This window comes from Ciconia boyciana, chromosome 18 (assembly GCF_034638445.1).
Source record: "Ciconia boyciana chromosome 18, ASM3463844v1, whole genome shotgun sequence".
Lineage (NCBI taxonomy): Eukaryota > Metazoa > Chordata > Aves > Ciconiiformes > Ciconiidae > Ciconia > Ciconia boyciana.
The window spans coordinates 8,524,897-8,543,228 of NC_132951.1; positions in this window are offsets into that span (position 1 = coordinate 8,524,897).

Consider the following 18,332-nt stretch of genomic DNA (forward strand, 5'->3'; position numbering starts at 1 on the left):
TGGATACACAGGGTGGGGCAGGATAGCAGCTCTTAAGTTGTCTCCTGCTCCCATCACGATCCGTGTGGAGGAATGACCCTAAAGATACCAATTAAAACATGCATAGCAAAGGCAGGATTCAGGCAGCAGTTTTGCAGTTCACGTACAAGCAGCGATGACAGCCACAGACCAACCCCTCCAGCCTCGCAGAGGTCTTGTACTGTCTGGTGGCTTTGTGAGGGAGGAACGAATTTTGGGAGGAATGGCCACTGCTCACTGCCTTGGTGTGAAGGGCTCCCCATGCCTGCCCAGCCCCATGGGGCCACATGGAGACCTACCAACAGCTGTAGGCATCAAGGTGACTGACAAAGACTCAAGCACCCACATCATTTTGCAGGGCCTTGCACCATGTCGCACCATTGAATAAGATAATACAATTATTGGATAATTAGAGTCATCAGAAAGCGTTCTGCAATGGCAGGCTTTTAATTGACTTCCCCATTAACAGATAATGATCAGGTTCTGTCTCCTGCCAGGACGACCCCCCCCACTTCTCTTCCCCCCAGGGACAAGCAGTTGACCTGAAAGGGAAAAAGCACAGCTGTCCTGAGTTCATTCATGGCTAACATATCCTTCCAGTTTGGTCGGGGAAGCAGCAAACTGAGACTAATAGAAGGGAAAAATAAGGTTTCTTAAACTGGCTGCCAGCAGCGGGGTGAGGAGAGAATCCATCCAGAGCAGGCTCTGATTTAGCAGAGTTGGATGAGGCTTGCAGCCCAGTCTGTACCAGGGCAGGCCCTGTGACAGGGCTGATACAGCAGTATGTGTAGCAGCAGATGCAATTGCACAGCCCCATCCTTCTCCCATCAGCTCAAAGTTTTCCCCAGTGCTAGCCCAGGATCCTGATGCTTTCCTCCCCTCTGGTCTGTTTAGTAAAGAAGTTCAGAGAACATGAATTCAATTTCACATCTTCCTTCAGGGTGCCAAACACCTGGTGTTTCTTTGCACTGGAACTAAACCTAAACATTTCCATCATATTTCACGAAACACAACTGGGCTGAAAGCTCATTTTGGAAGAAAAGGGTTGAATTCCTTTTTTGAGTTGGTTTCTCTCCAGTTAGGAGTGATTTTCTAGCCTCACAAAGACCATAGAATCGTAGAATGGTTTGGATTGGAAGTGACCTTAATGATCATCTAGTTCCAATCCCCCTGCCATGGGCAGGGACACTTTCCACCAGACCAGGTTGCTCAAAGCCCCATCCAACCTGGCCTTGAACACTTCCAGGGATGGGGCATCCACAACTTCTCTGGACAACCTGTTCCAGTGCCTTACCACCCTCATAGTGAAGAATTTCTTCCTTATATCTAATCTAAATCTACCCTTTTTCAGTTTTACCATCAGATACTTTTCTGTTGGAAACTTTCTCGAAACAACACACACTGTGATGCCTTGGTGTAATGGGATCTTCTCATGAGAAATATTTAACCCACGTGCTGAGCTCTCATTTGGGTACTGAGCACTTGGGAAAAAGGCAGAAGCTACCGCATCCAAGCATAAATCTTGGTTAGGATTTTAAGTGCCTTTGTGATCCATCAAATAAATAAGTTTTTCCAGCAGCAGTGGGAATAAAGCCAAGTTTCCTTTTCTTCCTGTAGCTCAGTAACCTGGGTTCCCCACCAGTAACTCAGAAAGACTCCAATTCCTCTTAACTTTTAAGCACTGATGGGGCAGGAAGCAGCAGGTTCATTAGATAAATGGCATCCAGACAGAACTGGTAACTGCTGAACTAGTGCATCGGTCAAGAGCAGCACTAGTTTCAGGCTCTTTTCACTGCCAGCTTCACAAAAGAGGTTGGAGTTTCATAACTGTTTCCTTTCCTACTGCGTAAAATGTGCTTGAAGCTGCCTAATTTATGCAAAAGTTACTTTGGGAAGGACTGACAGGCGAAGAGAGAACATGACTGTGGAAACTTGGTTTCCTTAGGAACCAATTTAAAAATAAACCAACTTGCTGCCAGGGATGTGATGCCATCCTCAGGAGTCCGGTGCTTTCTACTTCTGTAATTGCAGCTTTTCCTTTGGTGTGGGGAAGATGTGTTGTCCTCACTCACCTGGTTTAAAAACAGTAATAATCTGAAGGAGAGGATTTACTAATATGCAACAGTTGAGATGTTCCTGGATCGTATCAACTGATAAAAATCAGTGCTGAAATCTGCAGAGCCTGCTTTATCCCAGTTGAAGACCTGGCCTTCTCTGTTTCTGGGAAAAGAGCAAGCAGCAAACAAATATCTGGTGCATTGATTCACTTTCATTTCAGAGCATTAGCTGGTAAATGGAACTCTAATTCAGATGGCTCTAAATGCAAATTTGAAACTTAAGCTAAAAGGCTTTGTGGGAAGATGCTGGTTATTGTGAATTCCTGAAGTGAGCTGGTCCTAAGGAATAGCCAGGAAGGAGGCGATGCAGGCACGCGGCCAGCTCTCCAAACTGGCAGCAACTGGGATCTCAAGACATCCTCAGATTGTGTAATTAATCTAACTGTAAATCAGGTATATTGATGCCATGCTGACCATAGGACATTACAGGAGCACAAAAAGACTTAGTGTTGGCAAAGAAGCTTAGAGGTACCTCATGAAAACTAGTGTACAGGAGTCTACATGTTTCCACTGTGTTCTCTGTAGTCTTTTTTTGTTGAGGGCTCAGGGCTTTTTTTTGTTGAGGACTCATCCAACATACCTGGGGGGGCCTGGGGTGTGCCCCTACAGTCTTGCACAAGAAACTGGTGGGAAATGAAAGAACATGAAGAACTCTCAGGATCTGTTGTTTTATTCCTTTTTTCAGGCAGGTGGATAAAGATGGAAACAATCCCAAGCTCTGTCCTTCCTAACTGAAGGTCAGAAGATAAAGTGACCAGTAAAAGCAAGAAGCCCCAGCTGAGCAATAAAGAAAAATGGAAGCAGTGACCAAAGTGTGTTTCTCTGGCACATTATTTTACCGTCTAGACTGGTTGTCAGATGTTGTTTTGTTGTTCTGTATGCCTAGAGGCCATACCAAAGCTGGGATCCCCAGGTACAGGCTGCTTTGTTTAATGAGAGGCAATCCCCAGGGATCTGTAATCAGAACAGGCAGGACAAACAAACGGAACGAAGTCTCTGTCTTCATCTCTTGTGTACCAATGGAAACAGGACCCCAAAGAGATTAAGTGGCCTGCCTGAGCCCACCCAGAAAACCTGTGTCAATGCCAAGGAAAAAACAAACACACACATTCTCTGAATCCCAATACTCAGATTTGTCTCCAAGATTGATATGTCTCCCTATTTCCAGAAGAATCCAGGGACATCCCAGTTAAGACACTGCTGCTGTTCTCCTAAAGCTGCATTTCTTTCTAGAGAAATCCAGCACATCAGCTTTCTCCTTCCTTACAGAACCTACAGATGGTTTATTACCTCCCTGGAGTGGGCGAGAGATCCTTCCCTGAAGGCACTGGGAGGAGACAGTTGAAAGGGGTGGGGGGAAGAAAAGTCGCCAGCCTTTCTGACGCTGGAATGTAAATAGTGTTTTGCAAAAGAGCCATTTATCAGTGAAATTATAGAATCTGTTTGAAGATTCCCCTGGAGAACGCACTAAAAAGATGGCTTGTATGGAACTTAACGAGAGGTTTCCTGCAACACGCCTGGGCTTCGTGTAGGCAGGAGCACTTTGCTGAGAATTAAATCCGTGTTGGAAATGTTAATAAATGCAGACACATGTTCTTGTTTGTAGGACGCGCTGTGCCTCCTTTATTTATTTCCTTCATTTTATTCTTCTGGATGTAGCTACAGTGCCATCCCCTTTGCCTGACACATCCCTGGGGAAAAAGTTGCCGTCTCTCTTATTTCCATCCCTGGGGCTGTTCTGCAGGCCGTTAAGCCTATTGTGCTGCTACCGAGCCCCTAGCCAGGAAGCACAAACGTAACCACAGGGGACTGGATGATTTAGTTTCTGGGCAGATATCAGCATTCATCGAGGACTGAAACAAAGAATGAGGGGTGTAGACTCAAGACTAGCTGAGACAAAACTTTCCTTCTAATCAAGGCTGCGGAAAGGATTCCCCCATCTGCTCTGCTAGCAGAGTGATGGAAGGGAACCAGGACTGGTTTCCAAGCAGAGATATCCATCTGGATTGAATCTCCCTCTCCCATGGTTGGAGCCCCAGGTGCATCCCATACAGAACAGCTGATCAGGTGTTTCTGCTGTCTGGAACAAATACAGGATGCTCTCTAGCACAGGAACAATTGAAAAAATAATTTTTCTTCCTCACTGGAAGAAAACCTAAACAGGCTGATCAGCTTTTCACAGCCGTAATCTTTGCCATGGCTCAGACCAGCACCTTTACCTATTTGTACCTTCAGACAAACCCTGTGAACTGCCTGAAAGACTGAAGCCAGCACTAGAAGATGGCCTGTCCCTCACATCTCTTTCTGGGAGCTGAACACACACCACTAAATTCATTCAAATATTATCCACTTATTTCCTTCGTTTTCTATTCTGGCAGCTCCACTAGGACAGAGTTTGGCCTGATTTCTAGAACATAGTAGGTGCTAAAAGCTCTGCAGATCTCTGCTGAGGTGCTCAGCTTCCTTGAAAATCAGATATTTCTATTTAAGGTCCCAAATCAAGCATTCATAGGAATCCCTTTGTTCTGTCGGGAAATTCAAGTCCAACTGAATCAAACATGCATTTAAAAGAAATAAGACAGAGCTTCTAAGAATCTGTGAAAATTATTCCTTCATTTCTACCAGCAGTCTGCCAGGTGTCCCTTGCCCCCTCCCCACACAGCAGTGGATGGTATAAAAGGCTACAGAAGGTTCACCTTGGTCTCCATATAGTACCTTTAGTATCTGCCTCCTAATCTGCCCCTCTTCTATAACTGCATTTGGGTAATCTTCCTCCAGACAGACTATTAATTTGATCAGCCCCTTCCCTATCAATTCCATATTAATCATAATTGTCTATATGGTTAATATACTCCTTTTCCTCCCACCTAGCACAGTCACAGTCCTTCAGCATCCCCTTCCTCGCAAGCCAGCTTTTAAGGGTGTCTCTGGGAAACCCCCCTCACATCCCTCCTGCAAATTGTGTAATTGCTCTCACACTCTCTCAGGCTGCAATTTGAAGCAGATTTCTCCCCCTCCCCCTGTTTTTATGTTCCTCTTTGTTGGCCCTATTTATTATAGAAGAAGGAAGAGATTAATTAACCAGACCCCTGTGTCTATCTGAGGGCAGTTCAGCCCTACTCACGGGCCCAGTAAAAACCAGGAAAGCCAATGACTGAAACTCAGCCTTGCAACTAATCTTTTTTTCAGTTTATATTATTCTCCCTTTCTGTAATTTAATTTACAACATAATTTCATATTCCTGCTCTAAAGCAGGAGAACTTCTCTTTTTACATGTACATATATTTTTTTATCCTGCCAGGTTGGATTTGTGTCTGATTTTATTTTATTTTTTTAAACAAGGAAGCTGAAGTCACTTTGTTTCCTTGAATAGAGCAGGAGGATAAATCATTGCTGGAGGTGTGCTGAGGCATCTTTCCAAACTGTGGATCTTAAGAGGGGATGGAAGAAAATGTTTTAATCAGGCATTTTGGCACCTGAGCCTGAATGAGGAATTGGCCTTTTGAATGTTTGGAGTATTATATCCATTGAAGTGTATTACACCACATTAACGAGTATTGATTTTATTGTTTCTTCCGGAGCTGGGAGAAATATTTACAGGTGTATGAAACTGCTGAAGAGGTCAGAGACCTTTATTATTTTATTAACTAGTTCTTTTCTAATGAGATTCTGGTTCACAACTGGGAATCAGAGTCTGCAGCAAAGTACAAATAAACAGCAATAACAGTGACCACAAACTAGTGGCAGGCAGATACTGAACAAGGGGTCTTGTGGTCCTTCCCAAATGGCTTTTCATTTTACTTTCCAGGTCTTCCACAATCTGATTAAATTTTGCAAGGAAAAGAGATGTGAAATTAGTTGGTGTGCCATGGATGAATAGCCACCAAGTGAGCCACACCCCCTTCTTTTTTTTCCCCTCCTATTAACACAGTATCAGACAAACAAGCCTCCAACTAAATGAAAAATCCACTTTCATTGTATACCATATTCTGTCTTTGCCTAAAGCTTTGTGATAATCGTTTACTATTCAAAATTAAGTTTAACTCCCACCAAAAAAAACCCCAAAAACTAAAAGGAGAACTTTTTTCCCCATTTAAAAACAATGGAGAAGAATCATGACTTTTTCAAAGCAATCCAGGGCTTTGAAAAAAAATGTTCCCAAGTTAGCACTGGCGGTTCAGGCAAGAATTTTTCTAGGAAGGAGATCACACAAACCTTTGGCTTGCCCTTCTTCTAGCAGTCCTGGAACTTCCTGTCTTCCCTGAAAATCTCTTTATTATGAAGAGATGATTCTTCTAGCAGAGGTCAGTTGTGACTTCGTGGTGTGTGAGCATCCCTAAGCACCACTGGTACAAACCAGGTATTTGTGGCTAAGAAGTCAAAATTCTTCTTTTCACTTTGATGCATGTAATAATCATGCCTACTGGTGAAAGCTATTTATAAATGTATTTATAAATACTCTTCTCACAGACAGCAATACTGCTTCTTCCATTTTTCAAAGGGAATAACTAAAGCCATTTCAAACAAGGTGGTTGCAGCTACTACCAGCCTTAAGAAAAAGAACCAAGATCACCTTTGTGTCAGCACTGAAATGTCTACTGTAGGGGACATTTTCATATCAGTGAGGTCAATAGTAATGTGCTCTAGAGACAGCTTTGTTGAGACATCTTCCCTACAAACTGAAAATTTTAAGCATTTGAAATTTTGTCCAATTTTTCTTTGTAAGCAAATTTATTTACCACTTGCTCACCTACATCCTAACTGCTATAATCCATTCTTGAAATATCAAGAAAAACGTGCTACCATGACTGTCAAAGGAAGACCAGGTTATATCTTTAAGGTCTGATCCATGTCTCAATATCAAGATTGTCCCTTGGTCATCTTTTTGCCTGGACACAAGAATGCAGCTCTATTTCTGTGACCATGTCACTTCTAACATTTCTGTGCAAGAGGTCTACAAGATCTGCTTTCCCACCAGATTTTATTTGATGGACCCTGCCTCAGGTTCTTGCACTAAACTCAAAATGGGAATTAATATTGTGTCAAATGGCTTCCATCTCTATTCCACCATCTAGACAATTGATTCATCTCAGGCCAAGCCAGTGTGACAAGTATATCCATCCAAACAAGGACATTTCCCAGGTAGGATGGGCTGCTAAATGAATGCACCAGATTGCAGCTGACACCCATAATGCTGATTTTCCTCTCTCCTTATAATCATAATGGGATCTCAGCAATAAAGATGGATTTGCTAATTTCCATCTCCTCTCACTTTCTCCTTTAATCAGTCAGGCATAAATTAATTTCTGCTTAAAGAGCTTTCAGGTAGAGATTCTGTCGTTGCATAGAGCACTTAAAGGTCATAAATCAGGGTAATCCCAGGACATTTCCTTTCCAATCTGAGATTTCAGAGCATGTAAATATGAGTCATCCAAGCAATGTCACAGGCCTTTTACTTGGGTTAGGGGAGAATAGGAAGAAAGTTGAACTCTTAGTGTGGGACTTTCAAAAGCAAGGTGAAAACTACTACTAAATCACTTGAGTGGTGCTTAAATTTTCCTCTCAGGCCCGTATTTATCACACCTCTCAAACAACAAATCTAAGACTACAGTATTGTGCTTGTGTCCATTGGCAATGGAGAGAGCAGGCTGTCCAGAGGACAGTTCAGCCCTTGTAAGGCCTAAATTGCCACCTAGAGCACCCTGTCTTTCTTCACTGCTTCTGAGGCTGACTGTACTTCTCAAATAAGGTGGTTTAAAGGTATTTAAATGTAGGCAGGGTGTATCTGAACTCCAGCATGCTGTACTGAAGATATAGGCTGGGGGAAAGCAGTAAACTCTCTTAACTAAACCAGAAGGAGTAAAATCATTAAGAAAAGATATCATTTTTCTAAAAAAGAAACTAGTGAATAAATTATCATTCCTTTTCATTAAAAATTCAGTGGAGATGAAACTGTGTGTGGTGATAATGAGCAAATGTTTATATTTGCAGAGAAGTGTAACTGGATAGATGGAAAGTTATTGATTTATCCACAGCTTTAACGCATTTTGTGCAGCTACTTGGATGGATGTCTGTCCAGCTGGCTGCACAACTAGCAAAGGAAGAGTTGTCACGTCCTGAGAAATGGGTACAACTCATTAAAAACTATTTCCTGAGGAAATTTAAACTATTTTTTACACTGTGCTATACAGTTATTCTTTTAAGAGAAGCAAATCTAAAGACAGCATCTATGTCATTTTCTCCTGCTCCTGAGTTTTCAAACAACAGAAAATATATGGAAAAAAATCCCACAAACCTTTCATCAATGTTTCAGTTTGTCCAAAAGCTACTTTTCATCAACAAAGACATTGACAGATTAAAAATGGCTTTCCAATTTTTTAATTTATTATTTTTTTTCCCAATTTTCACCATAGATAGGTTATTTATTCACTTACACCATCACCAACACTCACTAGCAGGAGGTTGTGGGAATGCAGAAATGCCCAAGATGATTCCCGCCTGCCCCCATCAGGTTGGTACTCCATGTGTCTCTCCTTCAGAAGGCCTGTTTTTTCCAGCTCAGCCATCCTTGGTTTTCTACCCTCTGGATTTCTATACCTTCCCTTTCAGTAGACCGTTTCCATTCTTCTTTCCCTATCCTTTCCTTCTCCATTAGTGTCTCTATCCACCAAGTCTCCACGGCCCAGGCTGCCCTCATCTTGCAGGTTATGAGGACACTTGCTCAACCTCCCAAGCTGTGGCTGACAGCAATGCCCTCTCCTTTCCCCACCAGTATTGTCTTTAAGTGTTTTCAAACGATGCAGTTTCCAGGCTCCCAGGCAGCCAGTTGGCACTTTTTCAAATGAGCCACTGAATGGCAAATGCAGAGATACACTGGGATAAAATGAGCTCCTCTTATTGATTTTCCAAACCAATATGGCACTGACGCTGCCTCTTTGTGCCATTTCCCTCCTCTGCCAGGAGGCATTCACACCCCTTCCATCATTTTAATTAGACATTACACCTGACACAAATGCCTAGTTGATTAACCTTAAAGGAGCTGAATAGGTTCTCTGATCGTTAACACAGGGCCCCTGACATACTATAACTCATGCTAACATGTGCTGTTGCACAAACTCACAGCTTCTTCAGCTCACTATCCAAAGCCACAATGCAATGTAATAACATCTACAGAGAGCTTTTTATGAGACTGTCTCACATAATAATGCTATAAAAGGGAGATTTAAAAGATGGATTGCCCTGGACTCCACAGACTTCACTTTTTAATGTTTACATAAATGCACCTTTTCTACAGTGTTTTCAGATAACGGGCCTTCCCAAGTCATGGAAGTCAAGGCAACCGTCAGCTTCCCCTTCCCCCAGAAGTGGCTCTCAGCAGGAAGAAGAGTGCTCTGGTGGGATTCTTCTGCTACTTCCCCAGCTCCACCTTTGCTTAGCTGGGGAACAGGAGGCACAAACCAGCATGCAAAGACTCATTTGCTACAACCATAGCCCTCCTGTGAATTCCTCATTTGTAGGAAAAGTTTCTGGTGTGAACAGAATCCATCCAGCCTTAATGTGCCTTTGTTATACCACACTAAAGACAAAAGGAGAAACATTAAGTTGTGACATGTTTAAGAGTGTTGCCACAGGAACTGTTTTCCTGCTCAGACGTGACTCCCTGCCCTGTGCAGCTACACGCTTTAATTTGGCCATGCCTGGGATAAGCCTAAATCAGGCACTGGCTAACATAGCCTAAGTACAACTGAATCATTGCAACCTAGACAAGAGAAACCATTATTTACACACATTTCATTTTATGCCAGACAGCCTCAGAGAAGGAAAGTAGCCCAAGCTGCACCAGTGCCAGGCTTCCTGGTTCAGCTATGCCATTTGGTGGCATATGAAGGCTGACTCTCAGCTACGGGTGTGACATTACCCAGGATTTTCCTACCCTCATGTCAGTCAAATCAGATTCCACTTTTGGAAACAGCAAGAGGAGAGCTGGCAACAGAAGAAAGAGGGATAAGAGATTGTGAACATGTCTACCTATCTGTGTTGGAGGAGAGAATAAGCTGGGGGGGAGGGAATTGATTTGTTATGGCTTAATTGATCTGTGATGAGGAGACACTCCTCATTCACCAGGCAGAACTCCACTGAGATTGAAAAATTGCTGGAGATGTATGAATTCTGACGAGATCCCCCGTTAGCTAATAGGCAGCACTGATTTTGCTGTGCCTTCCTCTTTCACTTGTTTGTTTATCTTTGCCCTGCATTAAAACCTGTCAAGCCTGCAAACAAGACAATGTTTTTTGATTAGGCTGCTCAACTGATAATAAACCTGGGAGAATTCCCTCCTCCAGTAAAGCAAAAAGAGGGTGTGTGATCCTATTAGGATACAGCTAAGGTACATCATTAGGAAATAAACTTTCTGGATTGCTTGAAGATGTCCACAATATCAGGTCAATGCTGCCTTGAGCATCATCTTAAGTCCAGAGTACCCCACCATCCATATAGTTCACACAGACTCAGTTAGGAAGAGCTATGGAGCTTTATGGAGGAGCTAGCTGTCTCCCCTGTAAGTAGAAAGTGCACAAGTGATAGATCTCGTGCGTAAGTACAGCCCTAACTTCACATCCTGCATACATACAGAGAGAGTAGTCCCAAGGCAGCAAGGCCTTCATGTTATTCTTTTGTGGTTTGTTTACCTGCATTTTGGAAATAGAATGGCTTTGTTCATGCCTTTCAAAAAACTGCTGACAATCCAAACTCAGACATTAGCAGGCAAGACAGGTTTCTGCTATGAAGCCTGAGATGTATAAGGATGAGACAGAGCTGATTCATTGTCAGGATCTCCTCATTGTTACTCCACATGCTCTCCCTGGCATCAAAGATGTCTTGCTGGACCCTTTTGCACAGGACTCCACCTACTAAGAAGTGGGAACATGGACAGAAGATAACAGTCTTCTGTTGTTTTCATGTAACTGGCTTCTTCAAGGTCTGTCCAGTTCTACCTCCTAGGCAAGGCGGCCATGAATCATACATTTCAAATTTTAAAAAGCCTGCTGCCATCTTGTATGGCAGCCCAGCAGAATGGAGGGAGAGAGTAGCCACAGCTGGCTGCTGAGCAGCCTTCCTTTGAATTCTTTCTCTGCACCAGGCAGGCAGATGTCTTGCCAAGCTGAATGAGCACAAGTGGAAAACAGTGAACACAAACATGTCTGTGGTGGTGTCAGACATAGGAAGATGTTGGTGGCGTAAGATGACAATGCTACTCAGCCCTCTTCCCACTAAGAGTAATGGAGCTATGTTCTCCAGGCATCAGTAGAGAGAGAGGAAGAAAAATTGCCATACAGCCTGGGGGATCGCTCAGGCTGGTAGATACCAGAAGGGCTCAGTTGTACACAACAAGCCTTGTACTGCACCTACCTGCCTTACCACCAAGCTAGAGCCCCTCTGAGCAAATGGGGAAGTTCAGGGATGGACATGAGCATGTCAAAATGCTGGTGTTGCACAGGGGCAGTAAGACAGAGCTGGGACGTGTGGAAGGACAGGAGAGGTTGAGGAATAACCAATCATAGAGTTTGCTTGCATTTGCCAGAGCCTCCTTGTGTTGGCTTGCGTGAGCGTGCAACACAAGACAATAGCCAAACTCTGACTAGGAATCACTTGTCCTGAAGGGCTTCTATTTGTGCCTTTTCTGGAGAGAAGAAAAACATATAAGTGATCACACTTCATTTGTGCAGGCCAGGTTTTTTCCTTCATGGAGAACAGCTCCATCTTTCTGTTTTCTCCTCCACTCAGGCTCCCTGCTGCAGAAAGCCTCCTTCCTTCCCCTATTTGCATAAGTGATGATGCAGCCATCCCAATTATCAAGGGAATCCACTGCTCCCCCCTTCCAGCACCTCCCCCCTAGCTGCTGCTCTTTCCCTGCTACGGGTTTTGCTGGCAGATGGGACTGGAGCCTCCTCAGCCCACTGGCTCTTCCTTGAAGAAGAAGAAAGTGACAGCCCTGCAGGCAGCCGAAAGCAGCCGAACCATGGCAGCATGACTAATCTGTCAGTCGGTAGCATCCCAAAGGCCAGTATCAAGGTTGTGCTCACACAGACAGCTTTGCAGGGGGAAGAAGGGTGCTGAGTATGGGCCAGGGGCATTGTTAGCCTTGCATAGATCAAGTATGCCCCACGCACACTGCTGCGCTGTGGAAGCTCCCTACTTTTGTACTGCAATCTAAGGTTCAGGGAAAGTTAGCTCTGAAGCATCCAGTTGGGGGATAACCAGCCAGCCAGGATATTAGCAAGCTCATACATATGGAAGGATGACCTTACCAGCTCCACTCAGTGTTCACTCTGCAAATCAGATATGATTTGCAATCAGCCATGGCCATGCTTTTCTCCATTTCACCCTCAAGTCCTGTCCTTACAGCACTGCTTACATATGTTTTTACCCATGTTTTTTAATTTACCTGTCCTACTTTTATCCCCATAACGCATTACCTCAGCAAATTAGCAGTTACCCACAATGCCTTTTCTGCCAGATATCTCCTGCTTTGTTTGTGTTAGGATTGGGTCTTTCATGCAGAGGAAGATGTATTTCATAGTGCTATTCATCTGCCTGTAACAAGGTTTTTAGCAAAGTCCAGACAACAATAACCGCAGCCATAGCAAGGCCCATTTAGCATGGTCTGGTCTGTACATAGCTTTTTTTTTTTTTATGTACATAGCATCAGATGGTCTACCCATGTGATCATCTTTTTCTGTATGCCTGGAAATGCTCCAAAGAGCTGATGAACCAATTGGGATTATAGACAAGAATGAGTTTAGTTATAGTCCCTGGGGGAAAATGAGGCCTGTGTGGAAGGAAGTAGGACAGGGGAGATGAAAATAGTCTATCAGGAAAGCAAGCCAAAAACCTGCCAGGGTACTAAGCAAAATGCAAGACAGCCTTCTCCCTTACTCCAACCCCATGGGCTCCAGCATCCCACAAGCCATCAGCTGAGCTGTCAGTACACAGTCAGCAATTCTAGGACATCCATTTTAAGACCCAGAGCTGCAAAACATGAAAGCCAAATTTGGAGGTGTGGAACAGAATGGGGGAGGACAGCAACCATGTCCATTTCAGATAGTGCAAGGATAGACTAAACACTTCCTCCTCTGTCCTGGCCAAGACTCCTTCCCACATTAGACTCCTGGTTCTGCTCTGAAAGGACACCAGCAGAGGAAGTCAATCACCCCCTCTCACAGCAACCTTCTGCATATGGACTTTCCTGGGCATAGATCCAGGGCTGAACTGAACCTGATTAATGTTTTAAGGCTGTAGAGAGCTTGCACCTCATTCATATTTAGAGACCTGGCTCCTGGATCTGTGCTCAGAGATCACCCTCTGTTCTACCTTCTTGTTAGATCTGTTTTGTCATTTTCTACTTGCTCACTTCCTTCTCCCAGCCAGTATCTCAGTTGGATCTGACATGCCCCATCTGCAAATATCCCAATCCAGCCTCTCCAGAGTGGATACATAAACATTCACATCTCCAGCCAGGGAAGAGGTAAAATCCCTCTTGCAATGGATTCCACAAGAGTCTTTCACCAGGCCCTTGTGCCACAAACACTAGCCAGATGGCCTCACCACATGGTGTCCCACCACATTTTGTAAGTAGCAAAGGTGCCAATTATCTCTTCCTTCCCTGCTTTGAAATCCTCACTCTCCCCATAATGCATACACTCTTTCAGTTGTCCTGCTTTCCACATTCCAGGTTGGCAATTAGAATGTGCAACCTCTGAGCTTTTCCGCAAACTGATGAGCTGCTAAAAATACAGCCCCTGCAGGCACCCATTCAACTTCTATTTCTGTATTTTTTATTATTTATTTTTTTACTTTTACTTTTTTTTAACCAATTTGAGATGAACAAAGCACTTCAACAAAGGGAATGAGAAAATGCTGTGATTGTGAAGATGGATTGCTGCCATTTACTTTGTTCATTTTAATTATACAAAGTCATCACTTAGTGGGGAGCCTCAGGATAGGAAAAGAGAACACAAAGAAGTTACCATATCCCACCTCTTCACTTCACTATGCTCCATTTTGAAGCTTCCTCTGACATCCTGGGCAACAATATCTGAACGAGCACTTGCATACTCTTAAATCTTTCCACATTTTATAGGTTACTCACTGGTTGTGTCTTCAACCTGGAAAGCCCCAAGGGTCCCAGTCCTCCTTGTGAAATCATAGTGGACCAGCAGGAAAAAGCCAGATCCTCGCCCAACACCAACACCAACACCAACACCAACACCAACACCAACACCAACACCTCGCCCCCCCCCAAGGGCAATGGACAACTTGTTTATAAATTTCTCCTGACCAATCCCTTCCTGTCACCTCTTAAACTGGCTCCAGCTGGGAGCTGAGGTTGGAAACAATTAAGAAGCTTCAGGACAATTAAGAAGTTCGAGACAGAAAAGTACAAGTTGGTGTTTGGGTAAGGTTAGGAATCAGTACTGCCTCACTTCTGTCTTTGCTGTTAACTCACTCTGCCACTTAGGGCAAATAATACTCCCTTTGCTGATTCCCTGTTGACAGACTAATAAACAGTTAATTCCCCTAAAGTACTATGTGTTATTCAGACTGGCTTCTGTTGCTTGGCTAATGCCAGGTGTTTTGGAAGAAGCTGTTGACCTGAAGCATCAGAATGCACAAGCTGGAGTGTCCAAGGAGGCTGCTGCCCGGCTGCCTGCTCGCTCCCTCGGCCAGCACAGGTAGGAGCGATGTGTTCACCTCTCAGCCACTGCAGGTCTCAGCCTGACAGACACCGATTTCAGTCTAACTCAGTAGTCTTGCAGAGGCTGAGGGCAGCTGCTGCCTCCCTGTCTTGCAAGAAGGCAGTGACATCTGAAAAATGACAGCATGCCGTTGGAATGACCGAGCAGAGACTCCAGCAAAATCACTGTCTCGCTGGATGCAAAGGCATTTCGTATGGGCTTTCCACCAGGGCATACTTTCCACCAGTGGTACTCCTGCCACTCTTCGGGTTTTTCTTGCTTGTCTGAACCACTCAGGCTTAGTTCAGAGGATCAAGAGAGCTCCTTGCACCCCATCAGAGCACTTGTGCAGACAGCAATCCTTTTGGTGGGACTGTTTCTGATGCCAGGATTCCCAAATGCGTGAGCTCTCTTTTACTCTCATATGGTTGCAGCAAACTGTCTGGTTTTGGGGAACTGAGTGGAATTCAGATCTTTCTCCCTTTTAACCCTGCCATTCCTGAGGAATGGCCCCAGCTCCTCAATAAAAAATATCATCATTCCTCAAATAAATTCTCTCACTTGGGGTTCCCACAGCGGCCTGAGATGTTTCTGGTGGGCCAAAACGGCTTCATCATCTTTGCCTGAGATTTCAGCTCTGTCTTTGCCTTCCTAAAAGTTTGGACTTTCCTCAAAGGTCTGGTTTGGTTTCATCCTTACAGATCCCCTTAATTTTCACTCAAGAGCTATTTGTAAACACTTACTGGCTATTGCAGTGAGTTTGCAGCTTTTTTATTGAGTGGTTTTGGTTTTCACTCAGGGATTTCTCTGCCCATTTTCTAGGTATTTGAGGCTCTGTGTTTAGATATTCTCTCCTCTCACACCAATTGCCACCTTGTTCTTTGTTTGACATAGATTTTCTCCCTTGTGGTTTTATCTTCAGTAAGCTGTTGCCTTTCTTGTTTAACTAGAGGATTTACAGGCATTAACCATGTGTCCTTTCCCTCTAAGGCCTGTGGGTTGCATTTCCATTTGCTCTGTTGCTTCTGGCATCAATATTAGCTTTTTCACAGCCAGGATCAGGTCCTTACACGGTTTTTTGACATTCCTTTCTAATATTTTATATATACTCTCCACTTTTCGGTAATTAGTAACATTGTCTAACCTTCGATATTTGCAGGCTTCAACTTTTAATTCTAAGTTTGTTCCCACACTCCCTTATTACCCCTTTCTTTTTGGATTGTGTTCAATAGATAAGACTCACAGACAACATGCTGCCACTGTTGTGGTTGTTGCTATTTGCCTTCAAATATTTACAGCATTTCTTCTGAGGTTTCTTCCCATTCCTCCTCAATCTCACTTGGTAAAGATTTTGCATTGACCTTCATGAATAAAGTTCTTTTTTTTTAATCATTCCACTCATTTTTCCTTCTTTTTTCATGCACAGGTAGAATGAAATTTGGATAAGAGTCAGAATTTCTATTTCTAAGAGAGCTCTTGCAATTTTGTTTCAAGGAAAATTTGATTCCTGAAGATATGCCAAATTTTTGAAACTCTTCACAAAATGACTTCACTAGAGCAAGTTTTTAAACAGTTGAAGTGATTTGTTTGGAAAACACTGAAAGTAAATTGACCTTGGAGGTGGATTGTAACATAAAAATTGTCACTATCATGAAAGTTGATCCACTTGGTCATTAAAAATAATACCAAGAGTGATAGAGCTCTAAATTTTAAAATAATGCTGTAAAGGATGAAGGTTGTAGGGAAGAGGTGAATGTGACAGATCCAGTACTGCAGTACTGCATAAAGATGTGTCAACCCTGTCTTCACAGCCCTAAACCCATCCTTTTCTCTACCTTGCTCCCCAACATCTTTACTCATTCCTTTATCTTGTCCTTTACATGGTATTAGCTCTTGTGAAGGTCTAACACAACTGCAGCCCTGCTGACAACCACGCCACCTGCACTATCTGAAGACATCCGATCTACATAGATGTCCCCACTTTTCATCTTAATGACTCCTCTGAACCTCTCCTGGTCTGAAGGGATCAGGTACTAGGGAGCACTTGAAAGAAATTAACCCCTGTAAAAGGAGATGGAAACGTGTTTTTATCCAGGGAGCAGGGCAGCCTGATGAAAACAAGGTTGCCTCCCTTTGAAAGCCCAGAAGAGTGTCATGGCATTCATTTGAGGTCTTGCAACATTACCTTTGTAATTACTTGCTGAAAAGAAGTCTCCTTGGCTGACATAGATAAGATACTGGGGACCTTTACCTAAAAAAAAAAATCCCAGAACATAACAGTTGTAGAACTGGAAAGCTGTCTTTCACATAGCAGATGTAAGAAAAGCTCTCATTGTGGCAAGCAACCGAAAATGACTGAAAGGAGGTGTTAAGGACCATTCATTCAGATACTCTGTATGATGGACCACAAGCTAGTGCATCTATCCCAGCTTTCAGAAGACAAGTTACTGTGTATCCAATAAAACCCTACACTTATTTATGTCTCAGCATCCTCCTCTCTACTTCAAAACCATCAGATTAAGTGTTTACAACAGCTTGTTATCCTGGTGATCCTTCAACTCACTGCCCAGACAGCAGAAAGAACAAGTTACAAGTTATGACTGTCAAGAGAGAACGGCAGTGGCAGCCTGGTCAGCAACTCAGTGCACGAGGCTTCAGGAGACAGCACTTTGATGCTCAGTTTTGCGGATGGGAGGCTGGCTTTATAAAGCTGCCCTTATCTCTTTGTGCCTCGGTTTTCCTACCTGCAATAAGAATACCACTGACCTCCAATGTAAAATGCTTGGAGAATCCTGTTTCCCAGGTCTGTCTCACGGCACTTTCTGAGGCTATGCACAATTTGGGATTTGGTCTTTCCCCTACTGTTTCTTAGAGTTAGCAGCAGCATTTTGTGTTGTTTCTCATCACTCAGAGCTATTATTAACCTCATTCTGGAGACATGAAGTGTATCTACATGCACCCCTGATAATTAGACTAAAAATCCTACTAGCACTGATGCAGGTCTTGCAGAATATATTAGGAGTAAAGCCAGTGCCAAAAAGTTTTTTGGGACTTAATAAGCACACCTGAGATCAGAATTAAAAAGGCCAGACAGAGGATTTTTGCTACACAGAAGACGAGCAGGCAAAGGTGGGAGTGAAGAGCTCTGCATGAAAGGACTCAGCCTTTTTCCCTACGTGGTTGTTGCAGTCACTCATGCCCAAACGCCCCCTCACCAGCAACAGCCAGCCTGGCCTGCCCTGGCTCTGGCACAGGCGAGGTACTCAGCAGGGCCATAGGCATTTTATTGCTGTGAGCAGCCTGCTGTCACAGGTTGTACCTGCTTTGCTCACACCTCGAGCTGGCTCTGTTGGGAAATTAAATCTGAAAGGAGCCACATCCACTCCGTGACTCCCAAAGCTGAGCATGACTTTTAGCAATCCTGACAGGTTTAGCTTTGCTTCACTGACCTCTCTAATTCAGG